Raw genomic sequence first — 21,822 nt, forward strand, 5'->3', positions numbered from 1 at the left:
TTTTGAGCCTATGTGTGTCTCTGCGCGTGAGATGGGTTTCCTGAATACAGGACAGTGATGGCTCTTGACTCTTTATCCAATTTGCCAGTCTGTGCCTTTCAATTGGAACATTTAGCCCATTTACATTTAAAGTTAATATTGTTATATGTGAATTTGATACTGTCATTATGATGTTAGCTGGTTATTTTGCTTGTTAGTTGATGCAGTTGATTCCTAGCCTTGATGGTCTTTACAATTTGGCATGTTTTTGCAGTGGCTGGTACTGGTTGTTCCTTTCCAGGTTTAGTGCTTCCTTCAGGAGCTCTTTTAGGGCAGGCCTGGTGGTGACAAAATCTCTCAGCATTTCCTTGTCTGTGAAGTATTTTATTTCTCCTTCACTTATGAAGCTTAGTTTGGCTGGATATGAGATTCTGGGTTGAAAATTCTTTTCTTTAAGAATGTTGAATATTGGCCCCCACTCTCTTCTGGCTTGTAGAGTTTCTGCCGAGAGATCAGCTGTTAGTCTGATGGGCTTCCCTTTGTGGGTAACCCAACCTTTCTCTCTGGCTGCCCTTGACATTTTTTCCTTCATTTCAACTTTGGTGAATCTGATAATTATGTGTCTTGGAGTTGCTCTTCTCGAGGAGTATCTTTGTGGCATTCTCTGTATTTCCTGAATTTGAATGTTGGCCTGCCTTGCTAGATTGGGGAAGTTCTCCTGGATAATATCCTGCAGAGTGTTTTCCAACTTGGTTCCATTCTCCCTGTCACTTTCAGGTACACCAATCAGATGTAGATTTGGTCTTTTCACATAGTCCCATATTTCTTGGAGGCTTTGTTCGTTTCTTTTTATTCTTTTTTCTCTAAACTTCCCTTCTCGCTTCATTTCATTCATTTCATTTTCCATCACTGATACCCTTTCTTCCAGTTGATAGCATCGGCTACTGAAGCTTCTGCATTCGTCAAGTAGCTCTCGTGCCTTGGTTTTCAGCTCCATCAGGTCCTTTAAGGACTTCTCTGCATTGGTTATTCTAGTTATCCATTCGTCTGATTTTTTTTCAAAGCCTTTAACTTCTTTGCCATTGGTTCAAATTTCCTCCTGTAGCTCAGAGTAGTTTGATCGTCTGAAGCCTTCTCTCAACTCGTCAAAGTCATTCCCCATCCAGCTTTGTTCAGTTGCTGTTGAGGAGCTGTGTTCCTTTGGAGGAGGAGAGGCACTCTGCTTTTTAGAGTTTCCAGTTTTTCTGCTCTGTTTTTTTCCCATCTTTGTGGTTTTATCGACCTTTGGTCTTTGATGATGGTGACGTACAGATGGGTTTTTGGTGTGGATGTCCTTTCTGTTTGTTAGTTTTCCTTCTAACAGTCAGGACCCTCTGCTGCATGTATGTTGGAGTTTGCTAGAGGTCCACTCCAGACCCTGTTTCCCTGGATATCAGCAGTGGTGGCTGCAGAACAGCGGATATTGGTGAACCACAGATGCTGCTGCCTGATCGTTCCTCTGGAAGTTTTGTCTCAGAGGAGTACCTGGCCATGTGAGGTGTCAGTCCCCCCCTACTGGGGGGTGCCTCCAAGTTAGGCTACTCGGGGGTCAGGGACCCACTTGAGAAGGCAGTCTGCCTGTTCTCAGATCTCAAGCTGCGTGCAGGGAGAACCGCTGCTCTCTTCAAAGCTGTCAGGGAGGGACATTTAAGTCTGCAGAGGTTACTGCTGTCTTTATGTTTGTCTGTGCCCTGCTCCCAGAGGTGGATCCTACAGAGGCAGGCAGGCAGGCCTCCTTGAGCTGTGGTGGGCTCCACCAAGTTTGAGCTTTCCAGCCACTTTGTTTACCTAATCAAACAACTCAGCAATGGCGGGTGCCCCTCCCCCAGCCTCCCTGCCGCCTTGCAGTTTGATCTCAGACTGCTGTGCTAGCAATGAGCGAGACTCCGTGGGCAAAGGACCCTCCAAGCCATGTGCGGGATATAATCTCCTGGTGTGCGGTTTTTTAAGCCCGTTGGAAAAGCGCAGTATTAGTGTGGGAGTGACCCAATTTTCCAGGTGCCGTCTGTCACCGCTTTCTTTGACTAGTAAAGGGAATTCCCTGACCCCTTGAGCTTCCCGGGTGAGGCGATGTCTGGCCCTGCTTCGGCTCGCACACGGTGCACTTCACCTACTGTCCGGCACTCCCCAGTGAGATGAACCCAGTACCTCAGTTTGAAATGCAGAAATCACCCGTCTTCTGCATTGCTCACGCTGGGAGCCGTACACCAGAGCTGTTCCTATTCGGCCGTCTTCGAAACTGAATTCTTACAACAACCTGAATGAGTTTAGATTGAGATTATTCCTCAGCGCCTACCATAAAATCCCAGCAAGTCAACTCATTGACTTTGGCTTTGTAAGATCCAGAGCAGAGGATCAAGCTGACCTGCGCTGTGTCTAAGCATCTGACCCATTGAAAATGTTAGATAATGCATGGGTGTTAGATAATGAACAGGTATTGTATTAAGCTGCTCAATTGCCGCTAATCTATTATACAACTATAGGAAGCTGATGCGAAATCCAAATTGTCTGCAGAGCCCTGCACCACCTGGCCCTTGCCTACCTCTCTACTTCATCTTCTGCCACAGGCTCCTTGTGATGGGATGTCACTTGTTTCTTCATTCTGGGAATTGCCTTCTGAATTCCCAGAATTACCCACACCTTATCTCCCCAAGGATGTTTACATTTAATATTCTCCTTTGCTATCTGGAATGTGCCACTCCCATACTTTCAGATGGCTCATTCCTTCTCATACTAAATACTCCTTCCCCCTCCCTCAGGAGAGCATCCCTCTCTGCCCTGCCTAATGTAAAGCATTTCTTCAACACTAGATTATAAGCTTCTGAGAGAAGGGCCTATACCTAGATCATAACAAGTGAGTAACAAAATAATTGGTATGTAATCAGTAATAAATAAATATTTCCTAAACAAGCAAATGAATAAAACAGTAAACTACACTCTCTGTGAAATTCATGACAGCTTTAGTCTCTTGAGAGAAAGGAATTACTAGCAGAGCATATGAGGCACATCTTAGTATGGCAATAATTTCACCTGCCTTTTCGCCTATAATTATTTTTGTTTGCACAAAGGAACAAACCAATCTTGATATATTTGCTTATAATATTTTTAAGTTTATAAAGCATTTTTTGAAATAATTAAAGTTGATTATTCTTTAAGATTCTTACTAAGGTCTCATGGAAATAAATAAGACTAGTATTATTAGCCCCAGTTAATATGAGGACATAAAACATGCACTAAATTACAGCAGTGAATAGATTATAAAGATGCTTTGATTTCTTTTTTTAAATATATAATGATTGTCCATATTTCTGGGGTATATGTGACATTTTGATAAATGTTCATGGGGGTAAAACAATGGTTACCAAAGACTGGGAAGGGGAGCAGTGAGGGGAATGATAAACAGAAGTTGGTTAATTACTACAAAAGTAGTTATATATAGAAGGAATAAGTTCTAGTGTTCTACCCCATCCACAGTGGGGTGACTATAGATAACAATAATTTGTTGTATGTATCAAAATAACCATAAGAGTGGAACTGGAATGTTCCTAATAAAAAGAAATGATACATGTTTGAGGTGGTGAATATGCCAATTACCAAGATGCTCTGATTTATTTTCCTCTTTTTCTCCCAACCTCAAGAACTGCAAATACCTTTGAGGGCCAGGAGAGTCCTGTAAGTGGTCTGAGTGTAAGGCAATAAGAATCATGAGAACTGCATTATTCTGGAAAGTGAATATCCTGTCTAAAGACATTCAGCGGCAACTTTCAAATAAAAGTGCTTTGTTGCAAGACAATATGCTTCAGTATATTTCAGCTTCATGGAAATTTTCCAGTTCCATATTCAAGTTTCCATTCTGTTTCGTAGGTAGCAACTTAAATTTTTATGTTGATTAAAATAATGGAAATAGAGAAATAAAATTAGATAGTATAGATTTTAAGCATCTAGCCTGCCAAAAGAACTTCACAATACCTTGCTCTTTTAATCATAATAAAACGTAAATCTTAGAGAAAAAGCATGTATTTTGTCAAGAGCAAAGAATGAGAGAGAGAGAGAGAGAGAGACTTAGTGTGAGACCTGAAGTCTAAGAACTGGGGACACCAGTGTCTAAGGGCATGAGGAGATGGGTGTCCCAGCTCAGGCAAAGAGAGCAAATGTACCTTAATCCACAGTTTTATTCTATTTGGGTCCTCAAAGGATTGCATGGTGCCTAGCCACATTGGTAAGTACAGATCTTATTTACTCAGTCTACTGATTCAAATGTTAATCTCTTCTGGAAACGTCCTTACAGACTCCCAGAAATAATGTTTTACCAGCTATCACGGTGTCCCTTAGTCAAATCAAGTTCATATATGAAATTAACCATCAAAAGATCCTTCTCAGAGAATGTATTTTATGTAATGTCCTGCAATTCTCTTTGATATGTATCATTTCTAAAAGGCCAATTACTACACGAGATATTAATAAGAAACCATTAGAAGAATACATGTCATTGTTCTGACATACATTTGCATACTTGAAAAATTTTGTTAACATTTTTCCCCATAACACAGTTAGTTAACCTTACACAAGATACTAGTGTTCACAGAACACAATTAGAAATTTGGTGGATTGGACAAGAGTTTTGTCTCTCCAGAATCTGTATCATTAATCTTTTGTTGATAAAATAATTCTTCTTCTTTATAAATCATAGTTGGGCAGAGAGCATTGCAGCCCAAGGTCCATATCTTACTTTCTAGAATGACCCAGGAACACTTCCCCTTCCTGGGACCAGGCCTAGCCTGCACTCTCCTTGTGCACAATGGTCATCTGGGAAAAAATATCTCCTATGTCACCCATATAATCTTTCCAAATTCCTTCCATTAAACTCTCTCACATAATCAGGTAATGTAAAAATTTCTTACTGTCATTTATTTATTATTAGTAATTAAAATCAACATTTGTGTAGTTTAGAAAGCATTTTAAGTGTGTGTGTAATTTAGAAAGCATTTTAAGAGAATGCTTTTACATTTCTTTAAGTTTGACAGCCTGTCAGAGTGGAGTGAAGAAGATACAGAAATATTCCCTGATTCTCTGATGTCTGTGTTCCTTGAACCTAACACAAAACCAAGTACATCACAGGGTTTTATTTATCACCTACTTGTAGAAGTCTTACATGTGCTTATCTCCCTTCTAGAACTTTCCTCTGAGATCTACCTCATAGTCCCAGATGCTTACTTGATATGGTTCCCAACACAGTTTTCATCCCCACCAGATCTGTTGCCCCATATGTTTTCCTTAGTTGGGGAATGGCATGAACTGAAGTCATTATTGGTGCCTTTCTCTCCTTCCACCTCATATCCAATCTATCTTTCGGTTCTGTTGATTTTGCCTCCTCAATATTTCTTAAATTAATTTACTTCTTTTCTTTCTAACTCCCACCACATGCTCTAAGATACGACCATCTTTTTTTCTGGACCACCAAAACTGCCTCCATATTGCTCTACCCACAGCAACATGTACTTCAAAGTACTGAAGTTACTTGCAGCCACATGACTTGTCATCATCCCAGTTCCTGTAGAAATAGTGGAACCTGGCAGGTACCATGGGTGGTACCTCCTGTGAGAGCTTTGTAGGACTCAAATACAAGCACACTGGCCTTATGTATTATCTTTTTGGAAGTGCAGGTATGTACTCCTCATCCCTCACTCCCCATAACATTCTGCCCCAAATCCATTTTTTTAGGATGCTGATGTCTACAATTAACCATTTGCAGCCCATTTCTTTGGCTTAAGATTTGTTTTATAAAGAATAAATAAATTCATTAAAAAGGAGCAATTTAGGTAGGCGCCAAGATGGCCGAATAGGAACAGCTCCGGTCTACAGCTCCCAGCGTGAGCGACGCAGAAGATGGGTGATTACTGCATTTCCATCTGAGGTACCGGGTTCATCTCACTAGGGAGTGCCAGACAGTGGGCGCAGGTCAGTGGGTGCATGCAGTGTGCACGAGCTGAAGCAGGGCGAGGCATTGCCTCACTAGGGAAGCTCAAGGGGTCAGGGAGTTCCCTTTCCTAGTCAAAGAAAGTGGTGACAGACAGCACCTGGAAAATCTGGTCACTCCCACCCAAATACTGCCCTTTTCTGACAGACTTAAAAAAGGGTGCACCAGGAGATTAAATCCCACACTTGGCTCAGAGGGTCCTACGCCCATGGAGTCTCCCTGATTGCTAGCACAGCAGTCTGAGATCAAACTGCAAGGCAGCAGCGAGGCTAGGGGAGGGGCGCCCGCCATTGCCCAGGCTTGCTTAGGTAAACAAAGCAGCTGGGAAGCTCGAACTGGGTGGAGCCCACCACAGCTCAAGGAGGCCTGCCTGCCTCTGGAGGCTCCACCTCTGGGGGCAGGGCACAGACAAACAAAAAGACAGCAGTAACCTCTGCAGACTTAAATGTCCCTGTCTGACAGCTTTGAGGAGAGCAGTGGTTCTCCCAGCAGGCAGCTGGAGATCTGAGAATGGGCAAACTGCCTCCTCAAGTGGGTCCCTGACCCCCGAGCAGCCTAACTGGGAGGCACCCCCCAGCAGGGGCAGACTGACACCTCACACAGCTGGGTACTCCAACAGACCTGCAGCTGAGGGTCCTGTCTGTTAGACGGAAAACTAACAAACAGAAAGGACATCCACACCAAAAACCCATCTGTACATCACCATCATCAAAGACCAAAAGTAGATAAAACCACAAAGATGGGGAAAAAACAGAGCAGAAAAACTGGAAACTCTAAACAGCAGAGCGCCTCTCCTCCTCCAAAGGAACGCAGTTTCTCACCAGCAACGGAACAAAGCTGGACGGAGAATGACTTTGATGAGCTGAGAGAAGAAGGCTTCAGACGATCAAATTACTCTGAGCTACGGGAGGAAATTCAAACCAAAGGCAAAGAAGTTGAAAACTTTGAAAAAAACTTAGAAGAATGTATAACTAGAATAACCAATACAGAGAAGTGCTTAAAGGAGCTGATGGAGCTGAAAACCAAGGCTCGAGAACTACGTGAAGAATGCAGAAGCCTCAGGAGCCGATGCGATCAACTGGAAGAAAGGGTATCAGCGATGGAAGACGAAATGAATGAAATGAAGCGAGAAGGGAAGTTTAGAGAAAGAAGAATAAAAAGAAACGAACAAAGCCTCCAAGAAATATGGGACTATGTGAAAAGACCAAATCTACGTCTGATTGGTGTACCTGAAAGTGACGGGGAGAATGGAACCAAGTTGGAAAACACTCTGCAGGATATTATCCAGGAGAACTTACCCAATCTAGCAAGGCAGGCCAAAATTCGGATTCAGGAAATACAGAGAACGCCACAGAGATACTCCTCGAGAAGAGCAACTCCAAGACACATAATTGTCAGATTCATCAAAGTTGAAATGAAGGAAAAAATGTTAAGGGCAGCCAGAGAGAAAGGTCGGGTTACCCTCAAAGGGAAACCCATCAGACTAACAGCAGATCTCTTGGCAGAAACGCTACAAGCCAGAAGAGAGTGGGGGCCAATATTCAACATTCTTAAAGAAAAGAATGTTCAACCCAGAATTTCATATCCAGCCAAACTAGGCTTCATAAGTGAAGGAGAAATAAAATACTTCACAGACAAGGAAATGCTGAGAGATTTTGTCACCACCAGGCCTGCCCTAAAAGAGCTCCTGAAGGAAGCGCTATACATGGAAAGGAATAACTGGTACCAGCCGCTGGAAAATCATGCCAAAATGTAAAGACCATCGAGACTAGGAATAAACTGCATCAACTAACAAGCAAAATAACCAGCTAACATCATAATGACAGAATCAAATTCACACATAACAATATTAACTTTAAATGTAAATGGACTAAATGCTCCAATTAAAAGACACAGACTGGCAAATTGGATAAAGAGTCAAGACCCATCAGTGTGCTGTATTCAGGAAACCCATCTCATGTGCAGAGACACACATAGGCTCAAAATAAAAGGATGGAGGAAGATCTACCAAGCAAATGGAAAACAAAAAAAGGCAGGGGTTGCAATCCTAGTCTCTGATAAAACAGACTTTAAACCAACAAAGATCAAAACAGACAAAGAAGGCCATTACTTAATGGTAAAGGGATCAATTCAACAAGAAGAGCTAACTATCCTAAATATATATGCACCCAATACAGGAGCATCCAGATTCATAAAGCAAGTCCTGAGTGACCTACAAAGAGACTTAGACTCCCACACATTAATAATGGGAGACTTTAACACCCCACTGTCAACATTAGACAGATCACTGAGACAGAAAGTTAACAAGGATACCCAGGAAATGAACTCAGCTCTGCACCAAGTGGACCTAATAGACATCCACAGAACTCTCCACCCCAAATCAACAGAATATACATTCTTTTCAGCACTACATCACACCTATTCCAAAATTGACCACATACTTGGAAGTAAAGCTCTCCTCAGCAAATGTAAAAGAAGAGAAATTATAACAAACTATCTCTCAGAACACAGTGCAATCAAACTAGAACTCAGGATTAAGAATCTCACTCAAAACTATTCAACTACAAGGAAACTGAACAACCTCCTCCTGAATGACTACTGGGTACATAACGAAATGAAGGCAGAAATGAAATAAAGATGTTCTTTGGAACCAACAAGAACAAAGACACAACATACCAGAATCTCTGGGACACATTCAAAGCGGTGTGTAGAAGGACATTTATAGCACTAAATGCCCACAAGAGAAAGCAGGAAATATCCAAAATTGACACCATAACATCACAATTAAAAGAACTAGAAAAGCAAGAGCAAACACATTCAAAAGCTAGCAGAAGGCAAGAAATAACTAAAATCAGAGCAGAACTGAAGGAAATAGAGACACAAAAAACCTTTCAAAAAATTAACTGATCCAGGAGCTAGTTTTTTGAAAGCATCAACAAAACTGATAGACTGCTAGCAAGACTAATAAAGAAAAAAAGAGAGAAGAATCAAATAGACGCAATAAAAAATGATAAAGGGGATATCACCACTGATCCCACAGAAATACGAACTACCATCAGAGAATACTACAAACACCTCTATGCAAATAAACTAGAAAATCTAGAAGAAATGGATAAATTCCTCAACACATACACCCTCCCAAGACTAAACCAGGAAGAAGTTGAATCTCTGAATAGACCAATAAGAGGAGCTGAAATTGTGGCAATAATCAATAGCTTACCAACCAAAAAGAGTCCAGGACCAGATGGATTCACAGCTGAATTCTACCAGAGGTACAAGGAGGAACTGGTACCATTCCTTCTGAAACTATTCCAATCAATAGAAAAAGAGGGAATCCTCCCTAACTCATTTTATGAGGCCAGCATCATCCTCTTACCAAAGCTGGGCAGAGACAAAACCAAAAAAGAGAATTTTAGACCAATATCCTTGATGAACATTGATGCAAAAATCCTCAATAAAATACTGGCAAACCAAATCCAGCAGCATATCTAAAAGCTTATCCACCATGATCAAGTGGGCTTCATCCCTGGGATGCAAGACTGGTTCAATATACGCAAATCAATAAATGTAATCTAATCTAGCATATAAACAGAACCAAAGACAAAAGCCACATGATTTTCTCAATAGATGCAGAAAAGGCCTTTGACAAAATTCAACAACACTTCATGCTAAAAACTCTCAATAAATTAGGTATTGATGGGACGTATCTCAAAATAATAAGAGCTATCTACGACAAACCCACAGCCAATATCATACTGAATGGGCAAAAACTGGAAGCATTCCCTTTGAAAACTGGCACAAGACAGGGATGCCCTCTCTCACCACTCCTATTCAACATAGTGTTGGAAGTTCTGGCCAGGGCAATTAGGCAGGAGAAGGAAATAAAGGGTATTCAATTAGGAAAAGAGGAAGTCAAATTGTCCCTGTTTGCAGATGACATGATTGTATATCTAGAAGTCCCCATTGTCTCAGCCCAAAATCTCCTTCAGCTGATAAGCAACTTCAGCAAAGTCTCAGGATACAAAATCAACGTATAAAAATCACAAGCATTCTTATACACCAACAACAGACAAACAGAGAGCCAAATCATGAGTGAACTCCCATTCACAATTGCTTCAAAGAGAATAAAATACCTAGGAATCCAACTTACAAGGGATGTGAAGGACCTCTTCAAGGAGAACTACAAACCACTGCTCAATGAAATAAAAGAGGATACAAACAAACAGAAGAACATTCCACGCTCATGGGTAGGAAGAATCAATATCGTGAAAATGGCCATACTGCCCAAGGTAATTTATACATTCAATGTCATCCCCATCAAGCTACCAATGACTTTCTTCACAGAATTGGAAAAAACTACTTTAAAGTTCATATGGAACCAAAAAAGAGCCCGCATCACCAAATCAATCCTAAGCCAAAAGAACAAAGCTGGAGGCATCACGCTACCTGACTTCAAACTATACTACAAGCCTACAGTAACCAAAACAGCATGGTACTGGTACCAAAACAGAGATATAGACCAATGGAACAGAAGAAAGCCCCCAGAAATAATGCCGCATATCTACAACTATCTGATCTTTGACAAACCTGAGAAAAACAAGCAATGGGGAAAGGATTCCCTATTTAATAAATGGTGCTGGGAAAACTGGCTAGCCATATGTAGAAAGCTGAAACTGGATCCCTTCCTTACACCTTATACAAAAATCAATTCAAGATGGATTAAAGACTTAAACGTTAGACCTAAAACCATAAAAACCCTAGAAGAAAACCTAGGCATTACCATTCAGGACATAGGCATGGGCAACGACTTCATGTCTAAAACACCAAAAGCAATGGCAACAAAAGCCAAAATTCACAAATGGGATCTAATTAAACTAAAGAGCTTCTGCACAGCAAAAAAAACCACCATCAGAGTGAACAGGCAACCTACAAAATGGGAGAAAATTTTTGCAACCTACTCATCTGACAAAGGGCTAATATCCAGAATCTACAATGAACTCAATCAAATTTACGAGAAAAAAACAACCCCATCAAAAAGTGGGCAAAGGACATGAACAGACACTTCTGAAAAGAAGACATTTATGTAGCCAAAAAACACATGAAAAAATGCTCACCATCACTGCCATCAGAGATATGCAAATCAAAACCACAATGAGATACCATCTCACACCAGTTAGAATGGCAATCAATCATTAAAAAGTCAGGAAACAACAGGTGCTGGAGAGGATGTGGAGAAATAGGAACACTTTTACACTGTTGGTGGGACTGTAAACTAGTTCAACCATTGTGGAAGTCAGTGTGGCGATTCCTCAGGGATCTAGAACTAGAAATACCATTTGACCCAGCCATCCCATTACTGGGTATATACCCAAAGGACTATAAATCATGCTGCTATAAAGACACATGCACACGTATGTTTATTGCGGCATTATTCACAATAGCAAAGACTTGGAACCAACCCAAATGTCCAACAATGATAGACTGGATTAAGAAAATGTGGCACATAAAAACCATGGAATACTATGCAGCCATAAAAAATGATGAGTTCATGTCCTTTGTAGGGACATGGATGAAATTGGAAATCATCATTCTCAGTAAACTATCACAAGAACAAAAAGCCAAACACTGCATATTCTCACTCATAGGTGGGAATTGAACAATGAGAACACATGGACACAGGAAGGGGAACATCACACTCTGGGGACTGTTGTGGGGGGAGTGGGGAGGAATAGCATTGGGAGATATACCTATTGCTAGATGGTGAGTTAGTGGGTGCAGCGCACCAGCATGGCACATGTATACATATGTAACAAACCTGCACATTGTGCACATGTACCCTAAAACTTAAAGTATAATAATAATAAATAAAAGGAGCAATTTAGCTTTTGTTAATAACTGATTCTTCAGAATCTACTTATTAATAACTTGTCATATATTTTTAAATTACTTTGACTTAGATGTAGATCTCCCACCTGGCTATGTGACTGTGATCAAGTCCTGCAATCATGCTAAGCCTCGGTTTTCTCAACTGAAAAATAGAGGCAATATTAGAACCTGCATTTTAGCTTGTTGAAAACTTTGTAACTTTGAGAAAATATATTTAAAGCACTGAACAGAGTGCCTGCTACATAGTATGTGCCCAATTAATTTCATATTGGAAAAAATACATTTTATTTTTTTCTTTTCTTTAGACAGAGTCTCACTCTGTTGCCCAGGCTGGAGTACAGTGGCGTGATCTCGGCTCACTGCAAGCTCCGCCTCCCAGGTTCATGCCATTCTCCTGCCTCAGCCTCCCGAGTAGCTGAGACTACAGGCTCCCGCCGCCACGCCCGGCTAATTTTTTTGTATTTTTAGTAGACACGGGGTTTCACCATGTTAGTCAGGATGGTCTCGATCTCCTGACCTCCTGATCTGCCCGCCTCCACCTCCCAAAGTTCTGAGATTACGAACATAAGTGCCAGAAAAAATATATTTTCTATTTGACTCACGTTTGTTTGTCACCCTTGAACACAGTGCCTGACACAAAAAAGGCACTCAAAATAATACAAGGATAACTATATGACTAAACTATATTATTATAAAAATTTCCTGACACTAGCTTTGCACAGAAAAATGATAATAAAACAGTGAACTTGATTGCAACTGGACAGTGTGCAAAAGAATCAAGGAGCAGAACAAAAAGCGTGAGACCACACACACCTGGGTGAAAAATGTCATCAGGAATGCAGTGTCCTGTGTTGACTCTGAGCAGGATCAGTTCCTGTCATTTTCTTCTGTGCTGGATTTTCTCTCATTGTTTGTTTTGACACAAACAGGAGCAATATTGCAAGATAAATATTGTGCCATATAGCCAGACGGCTGTCAAATTTTTTCAAAAGACGGCTCTAAAGAATCCAGAGCCACCAACTCGTCAGCTCTGCAGAACAGGCAGCTTGATCATCACACTCCTCTCGTCACTCTCTGCATGTCTTTCTAATTTTATCAAGTTGTTTACCTTAAGGGGAGAGGATAGGAAGACCATATTGTGTGTTACAGTGTGATGATTAATACTGAGTGTCAACTCGATTGTATTGAAAGATGCAAAGTATTGATCCTGAGTGTGTCTGTGAGGGTGCTGCCAAAGGAGATTAACATTTGAGGCAGAGGACTGGGAAAGGCAGACCCACCCTCAGTCTGGGTGGGCACCATCTACTCAGCTGCCAGCGTGGCCAGAATAAAAGCAGGCAGAAGAACGTGGAAAGACTCAACTGGTTTAGTCTTCTGGCCTCCATCTTTTTCCTGTGCTGGATGCTTCCTGGCCTCAAACATCAGACTCCAAGTTCTTCAGCTTTGGGACTCAGACTGGCTTCCTTGCTCATCAGCTTGCAGACAGTCTATTTTGAGACCTCACCTTGTGATCCTGTGAGTCAATACTCCTTAATAAACTCCCTGTTATATACACATCTGTCCTATTAGTTCTGACCTTCTAGAGAACCCTGACTAATATATACAGGAAGTGACTAATATGCTGAGCACACAGTGATAGCCCTCTTGTAATCTGCTAGCCATGTTGTCTCAGGCAGGGGTTATGGGTCAATAGTAGGGATCTGGGTTTATATATTGGGCAATAGAAACAATACAAGTGATTTTTTTCATTGCCATGGCTTGAAAGCATGACACATTGCAAAACTTTTATGCAGTGTGTTGGAATCAACAGGGTTAGGTGCTTCCTGCATTAAATGGGAAATAGGAAAAAAAATAGGGTAGAAGAAAGTACATCTAAAATACAGAGCTGCTTTAAAAAAGTTTTGAAATTCTAAAACAAAAACCTGTTCCTCAGAGTGTGGCACATGGGCCACCTGCATCCGTGGGATGGTTAACTTTTATGTATCATCTTAACTGAGCCACAGGGTGCCCACATATTTAGGTAAACATTACCCATGGGTAAGACTTAAGTTGCGATTCATCCTGAGTAAAATTCCTCTCTAGCTGCAAAACTGTGAAACCAGAGGAGATTTTTGCTTCCAAAATACAAGACTGGAACAAGCATAGGAGACAGATGCCCACTCCAAAAAAGAGAAATGAGCAAGGAAGGAGAGATGATGGGTGTCAGGTCCAGAACCCAGCAAACGTTTCCTCCAGCTCCCTTCTTTTCTTCCTGTGCCCTCACCAGAATCACCACTTCCATTCATATTTCTAGCACGTTCTTTAACACTCTTCAGGATGCTACCTGTTGCCCAGGTTCAGAGCTGTCTCCACATTTTTACATATTTAGCAGAATCCTGTCTCTCTGTATCAAAATTTGTATTAGTCTGCTCTGGCTGCTATAACAAAATGCTTTAGACATTTTTTGTTATTGGGATAGAATAAATATATTTTTATATAAGAACATGAATTTTGGGAGGCCAGGGTGGAGTGCTATGAAATGAATTGTATCTTCCCCAAATTCATACATTGAAACCCTAACCCCCAATGTCACTATATAAGTGAAGCCTGTAGGAGATAATTAGGTTTGAGTGAAGTCTTCAGGGCAGGGCCGTAATCCAATAGGTCTGGTGTCCTTACGTGAGCTAGAGATAGTTTTCTTTCCACTTGCACATAGAGAAAAAGCCATGTGAGGACACAGCAAAAAGGCAGTCATCTGCAGGCCACGAAGAAATCCCTCACAGGGAAACAGAATAGACATGCAGTTGATCTTGAACTTCCCAGCCTCCAGAATTGTGAGAAATAAATGTCTGTTGTTTAAGCCACCCAGTTTTGAGTATTTTGTTATGGCAGCCTGAACAGACTGACAATCGAATTGCTTTTTTGTTAACATACAAATTCCTGGGTCCCATCCCAGAAATATGTATCTGTATCTATGGGAATTGAACCCAGAAATCTATATTCTAACAATATCCCCAGGGGATTCTTTTTATACTTTAAAATTAAAAAAAATTATTAACACAGAATACCTCTGACTTTAAAAAATGGAACAAGAAGAGAAACACTACAAGACAGAGGTTACCACATTTCTTCAGTTTAGTGTCCCAGAAAATTTTTAATGACCACAAGAAACATCTAAGGGTTTCACTTACTAAGTAGATACAAACAACCTAATAAGAATTTAATATCCTAAGAGCTTAGTAGCAGTTTGATAAAGTAGTCACAAAAATCTGTTTCCTTCTTATTCACAATTACTGCCTAATGGTATTTATGTACCTGGGGACACTATACAATCTTTCAACCTTGGAATCAGTTTGGATGCCATCACTCTTCCTGTTACATGTTAGTTTTCACATGGCATTTGCTTTTTAGTCGCTGCAATCACCAAAAACACAGCTTCAAAAGAAATGATGTCATTGAAAGAATTTAACATATGCTAATGTGGAAACTATGGATTACCTTGAGCCAGTGTTTTACATAGTGTCCGACAAATGTCAAGTATCACTATTTTCCTCAAATATTTAAACTATGCCAGCAACAACCCTATGAGTTCACTGGCATACCAGCATGCCTCGATACACAGTTTGGGAACCCATACTACAGACATTAAGTTGAGTTTTAGTCAATGAGAAGCATCGCACGGCCTTTACAAGTATAGTAAACATATATGCTCAGACGGCAATTCTTTAACTCTATGAAACCAACAGTGAACATCAACTGTCACTGTTCCTCACCTTTTCTGTCACAATTTTGTAGAAACAGCCTCAATCCACGGGGCAGTACCAGAGGTCCCTGTAGATGACCCTGCAACTAGAATCATAGCTGATTGACATGGACTCAAAATATGGCAATTGGATTTTTTCTCTTCTGAATTTACAAATGAAAATAGTCACAAACTGAAGGTTAATGGAACTGGGGCAGTCATTTTTCTCATAGTCATAATATACAGGTGAAGGTGAAGGAACGGAAAGGATGAAAATAAGAGTGGAACCTCTCCTGGTTATACCTAACAAACTGCTTTCTACAGGGTTTTTTTGTTGTTGCTGTTTTTTGTTTTTTTGAGACAGACTCTTGCTCTGTCACCCAGGCTGGAGTGCAGTCGCGCGATCTCAGCTCATTGCAGGCTCCGCCTCCCGGGTTCATGCCATTCTCCTGCCTCAGCCTCCTGAGTAGCTGGGACTACAGGCACCCACCACCACGCCCGGCTAATTTTTTGCATTTTTAGTACAGACGGGGTTTCACCATGTTAGCCAGGATGGTCTCGATCTCCTGACCTCATGATCTACCCGCCTCGGCCTCCCAAAGGGCTGGGATTACAGGCGTGAGCCACCTTGCCCGGCCTCTAAAGTTTTATTTTCCATTGTCATACTGTGATCTCATTTAGAAGTTGCTAGTACATACCAGAAGAATGCTTTTACCTGTGTGGCATGATAAAGATTCCACTAAGTTGGAAACTGGTTATTCTGACCACTATGAAATGTTGACTCTCAACTCCGCACAAAAGACTACCAAAGAAACCTGTGACTCAAGGAAACCAAAGTTTTAAACTCACAGCAGCAAAGGATAAAGTCACCTTGACAGATTCTCTATAGAGACAGAAAGAAGAATTTAGGGAAGAATATATATATATATATATGTGTGTGTGTGTATATATATATATGTATATATATGTGTATGTGTGTGTATATGTGTATATATATATATATGATTTTTGTTTTGGGCCAAAGTGGTTTAAGGCAGATCTTTCAAAGAGGGAAACTGGTTGAAATTGGGCAAAATTCATGACCTAATAGTTTAAAATTCATAAGCACAATGAGGTGAGGAATTGGAGACAATTCTTGATAAGGAAACTGTTGTCTGATAAGGGAGCTGTTTGACCAGATGAGTAAGCTATTTGCTCAGGTAATTTGGTTTGCAAGAATTTCCTGAAGCAGTGGGGTTATTTGTTAGTATACAGCTTTGTTTTTATTTGTTAGTATACAGCTTTATCTTTCTTGGCAAGAATTTCCTGGTAAAACAGTTAAGACATGTTGACACAAGTGTTCTCAATCCTCAAAACTAGGCTTAAGAAAACAGTATTTCATAAAAATTGACTGAGGCGATAGATCTTGTGTTATGGACTGAGTTGTGTCTCCCTGTCAAATTCATATGTTGAAGCCCTAACCCCCAGTGCAACTGTGTTTGGAGATAGGGCCTTTAGGAAAATAATTAAGGTTGACTGAGGTCCGAAAGATGGGATCCTAATCTGTTAAGACTGGTGTCCTTATAAAAGAGAAAAGACACCAGAGAACTCTGTCTTTCTGCCTGGGCACAGACAAAAAGCCATTTGAGAACACAGGGAGAAGGTGGCTGTCTGAAAGCCAGGAATAGAGAAGCCAAAAGCCAACAGTGGGAGCACTGATCTTACAGCCACCAGAAAACAATATTTTTGTTGTTTAAACCACCCATGCCTTGGTATTCTGTTATGGCAGCCTATGCAGATTAATGTACCCTGAGGATCAAAGGCAGATAGTGTTACTGCTATGAAATAGAGGAGGAGGAGTATGAATAGAACTCAGCATGAACTCTTGTTATAATAAGCACTTAGACAAAACCTAACAAAGATTGCCATTATCCTGACAGACAGATCTACCAGGAACCACTTAAAAAGAAACGTAAGGGCTTTCTTACTAAGCAAGATTCACAATCAGTGCATTACCCATCAAAATAAGAGAAGAAAAAATAGGTGGAAGATAAAGGACATCATTAATTGGCTGCAAGAATAAGAATGATAGCCTATGTTCTATCATTGCTTGTTATATTACTTGGTCAGGTAAGTCTTCTCCAAAACTCATCTTGTTTTAATGTGATCTCATTATGTAATGTTATTTAACCACAGATTGTACTTCCATTGCATCAAAGGTTGAGATGTGCAGTATAAATCCTTGAGAAATGCTTAGAAGTTTTCAGATGAAGAAAACTTTATGCATAGACAGCCAAACATTTCTGAGTATTCCTGGGTTTCCGAGAATGTCGTGACATCTTATATGGAACCTGCTGTGATTTCGCATCTCACTCTGTAAAAATCCTCACCAAAAGACCGGAGACTCCAAATGGCTCCCTCTCTCAGGCTCTTCTGAATACTGCACCCAGAATAGTCAACTCATAACAACAGGAATAAAAATAAATTGACTACTCCCCTGGGCATGTATTTGTAGCAGATTCCAGTAATACAATGACAAGAACATTCTTTAAACTCTAATGTCCTGCCTTTTTGTGCTTTTATAGGTTCTGCTATTGATTTGTTTATATTCTATTTGCTTGTTAATGGTCTAGAAATATACTGTACAGTATCTAAAACACCATCATCATACTTGACTCCTCTCCTTTTTCTCTTTTATTTGTAGCAATATCTGGAATTTCTCATGAAGAATAAGATAGGAATACAAGTAGTTTATCTTCAGTAGTGATGAAGATAGATATTTACTAGAATATATAAATGGACAAACAGGGAAACTAGAATGTTGAAATAAACTAAGATTTAATCCCTTCCCTCAGACAGGCTATAAAAATGATATTAGGGATTTGCTACAGAAACAAAAGAAAACTGCTGTTTTTAATTCTTTCTTGGCTTACTCATCCAAAAGTTTAATAAGCTGTGTACCTAAATGGGAGATGGATTTTACAATTTTGGAATAACAGTATGTTTATAAATCTCTTTTGTACCTCTTCTGTGCTGAAACTAGAGATCCGTCATTTTAATTGAGCTTCAGATGGACAAAATTCTTACTTTCCTTACAAATCAATGTTTTTAAATAACCAGGGGGAACAGTCACTATGGTTCATAGATGCATTTTCAGTTACTCAAGGATTTATAATATTAAGGAGTGGAAGCTTTTTTTTTTTTTTTTTTAATTCTTCACTGGTCCAACCATGATGCCTTCACCAAAGTTGGGGACTGTAACCGAATGCTCAGAAATGTGTTCCCCTCTTTAATCAATGCTAAGATGCATGTATTTTCATATTTTAACATTGTTTAAACTGAATTATCTACATGTAATTATCATAAGTTTTTCCTCCCCAAATGTGTTAATGCATCAATTGTTTCTTCTGACTGATAATATCTTAAATTGGGGAAGGAAAGATAAGTATAAAAATTCTTTCGGCTATCACTCTACAATCTCAGGACCGAATTGAGATATCTCTCCTTTACAATCCAATAAAAGTTATATTTATTGAGGCTTTTCCACCTGCCAGGCACTGTGCCAGATTTGTTCTTGATTGAGAATTTTATTTTATTCAATTAAATTAGAAGGCTTGGGGTTTTTGTTGCTTGTTTCTTTTGTTTTTATGCAAAGTGAAAAATCACTTCTCAGGGACTAGTTTCTTCTCTAAAAAAGAACATTCTTTAGAATAGAGCAGAGCAAACCCATTCAGTGATAGATTTCCTCGACGCTTGATTCGTGACTGTCCAACCTGAAAGCACTCACTCGGAAGCCACAGTAGCATGGGCAGGGAAAATTACAGGACACAGAGCCAGTCTCTACTGAAGCATGACAAATGAAGGCAGAAGGTCTCTGCCTGGCAAGGACAAGTGAACTGCTCACCCATCTCCCTGAGCCCTGGGTTTCACAGCATCTTGTACTGCCTCAAATAGGGGGCAACCAGCAGCCCTGAAACCTGCATATGATATCTGAAATATCTGCATTTATCATTAAATGTTTGAGTATTTACCTCCCTTTGTTCCTTTCTCCCCTCCACCCCTGCCTTGTGGTTGTCTACATTCCCTTAGCCTTGCTGCACGTGCCTTCAAATGTTATGAGAAAAATGGACTAGAAAGTAGAAATATAGATATCTCAAAGGCATTTGTCTGTATGCCCTGATTTCCTAGCAAAGATGTGAAACTACCTTGATATTGCACTTTGAAATTATTGCTCCAGAATCAGGGTACTGAAGTTTGCACCCCAGCTATACTGCTTATGAACTGTGACCTTGGGCAATTTACTCAACCTCCTTATATCTCAGGTTTTACTATTTAGGAAATTGCACAACAATTCCTTTTTGATACAGTCATTGTGAGGATTAGGTAAGATGATGCAATGCAAACTGTTTAACATGATGCCTGACATATAGCACAGGATCAATAAATGTGATGGCTATTCTTAATGTTGAGTTTTAATTAATCTAAGGAATCTCTTTCTACTAAATCTCCATGTCAGTAAGTTACTAGCCAAAAGTAGCTTAAACTAAGGACAGCTCAACCAATAGAAGAATGATTTTCTTTAGCTGATTGCAGGATTAAATTGTCACAAAAATATCTCGATAGATAAATAAATAATGACAGCACCGGAATTAAAATGTCAATTGGTAATTAAATACAATTCCTCAAAAATTATATTCAAAAGTATTAGTCTACTGCATTATAATTAGACATTTTATACGTAGTTCACCTGCCTTTGAATTTTAACATTGCCTGAAATTCCCCTGCTTCTACATCTATTCCTCTCTGCATTATTTCCCCTAACCATTAATTCCTACATAAATTAACGTATTTATGCATTCGCTTATCCATTCAAATATTGTCATAGTATGTGGCTTTTTCCTCCCATACAAATTTTAAATTTACTATTTTAAAAATTCTATATAATTTTTCCTTGCCGATTGTAGTCTAATACTTAGTTTTTATCATTATCACATTTTTAGGCAAGGTTTGCATTGCAATTTTGTTTGCATACAAAGAAATCATAATGTCTTATACATTTATGTGTCTTAAATGCAATACTAGTCTAATTGATGTTCCTTAACTTCGATGTGATTAAAGACAATGATTTTTTTGGATTCTTTCTCCTGCCAATTCTTATTATTCATTTAGTGCTTCTTATTTCCTCTCTGCATGAAGGATACTCCTGAAGAATTCTAAATGTCATGTAACTTGAATTATCAGAAAGTCCTATTCAGATGTGGATGGCCTATCTTTAGATTTGTAATATGATCTTCTAGAGAATATCTCACAAACATGTTAGAAAGTAATATATTTTGGCTTAGTATTAGAAAGAATGTCATAAAGTGCTGAATTGCACTAGAATGAATTTTTTAAGATGATGAAGTCCCTCCTAATGAACAGACCAAGAAGAGCCTGTGATATTATTCATCGGAAGTGCTGCAGGTGAATTTGGCAGAATAATTAGGCAACAGCTCTAGCTAAGGCACCTTCTTACTCAGACAGTTTGTTGTTAAGTTAGTTATTTCCACATATAGAAACCTGGTAGGTGGAGAATCTGGTAAGAACAAGATCTGGATCTCAGACATGTATTAATTTGTGGTCAGAGAGGAGAAGAAAAAAATACTTTAGGTTGGAGGCAGGGACTTGGCATTTGTTCAAGTTGGGATGCAAGTGGCAGATAAGGGTGATGGCAGTCCCAGGCCATGGTCAGAATGGCTCAAGATAGAGGAAGCTAATAGTATGCTTCCTCTCTACTGCACTTCACTGCAGGAAGCAATCAAAAGGCATGCCACGCTAAGAACTTTACAGAGAGCTGCTTTAGGGTGTATTACATCTCTGAAGCATAAACCATAGTGAAACAACAGAAGTGAAACATTTTAACATGGAAATGAATGAATCTTTTTTTTTTAAAAAAGAAAGAAATATTTTGAGTGAGTTTCCTCATGTTCACCAAATAATCAGCTTCATTTTTCTTTTCCTGAATAAAATGTATTCTAAGGTTGTCTTACATCCTATCATCACCCTTTCAGGTAAAATTTGATCATTCATTCATTTGGACAACATTCATAGGCCCTCGACAATGTGCCAAGCACATCTCTAGATGCTGGGGATAAAAAGATAAATTAGATTTGGTCTCTGATTTCCGGAACCAACCTCTAAGACTTACTTATGAAAGAGTTAGTCATGTAAAATAAAAGATGAATAGCAATACAGTATGATG

General features: G+C 39.7%; 2 long non-coding RNA genes across 4 annotated transcripts in view; one reads left to right on the forward strand and one right to left on the reverse strand.

Moving 5' to 3' along the window:
• The window catches only part of LOC134728992 (uncharacterized), a 233,260-nt gene that overhangs the window by 188,376 nt on the left and 23,062 nt on the right, over nucleotides 1–21,822 (forward strand). The gene's annotated exons all lie outside the window — the stretch shown is intronic.
• LOC129393848 (uncharacterized) overlaps nucleotides 1–21,822 on the reverse strand; it is an 85,962-nt gene that overhangs the window by 46,237 nt on the left and 17,903 nt on the right. The gene's annotated exons all lie outside the window — the stretch shown is intronic.

This window comes from Pan paniscus, chromosome 15 (assembly GCF_029289425.2).
Source record: "Pan paniscus chromosome 15, NHGRI_mPanPan1-v2.0_pri, whole genome shotgun sequence".
Taxonomy (NCBI): domain Eukaryota; kingdom Metazoa; phylum Chordata; class Mammalia; order Primates; family Hominidae; genus Pan; species Pan paniscus.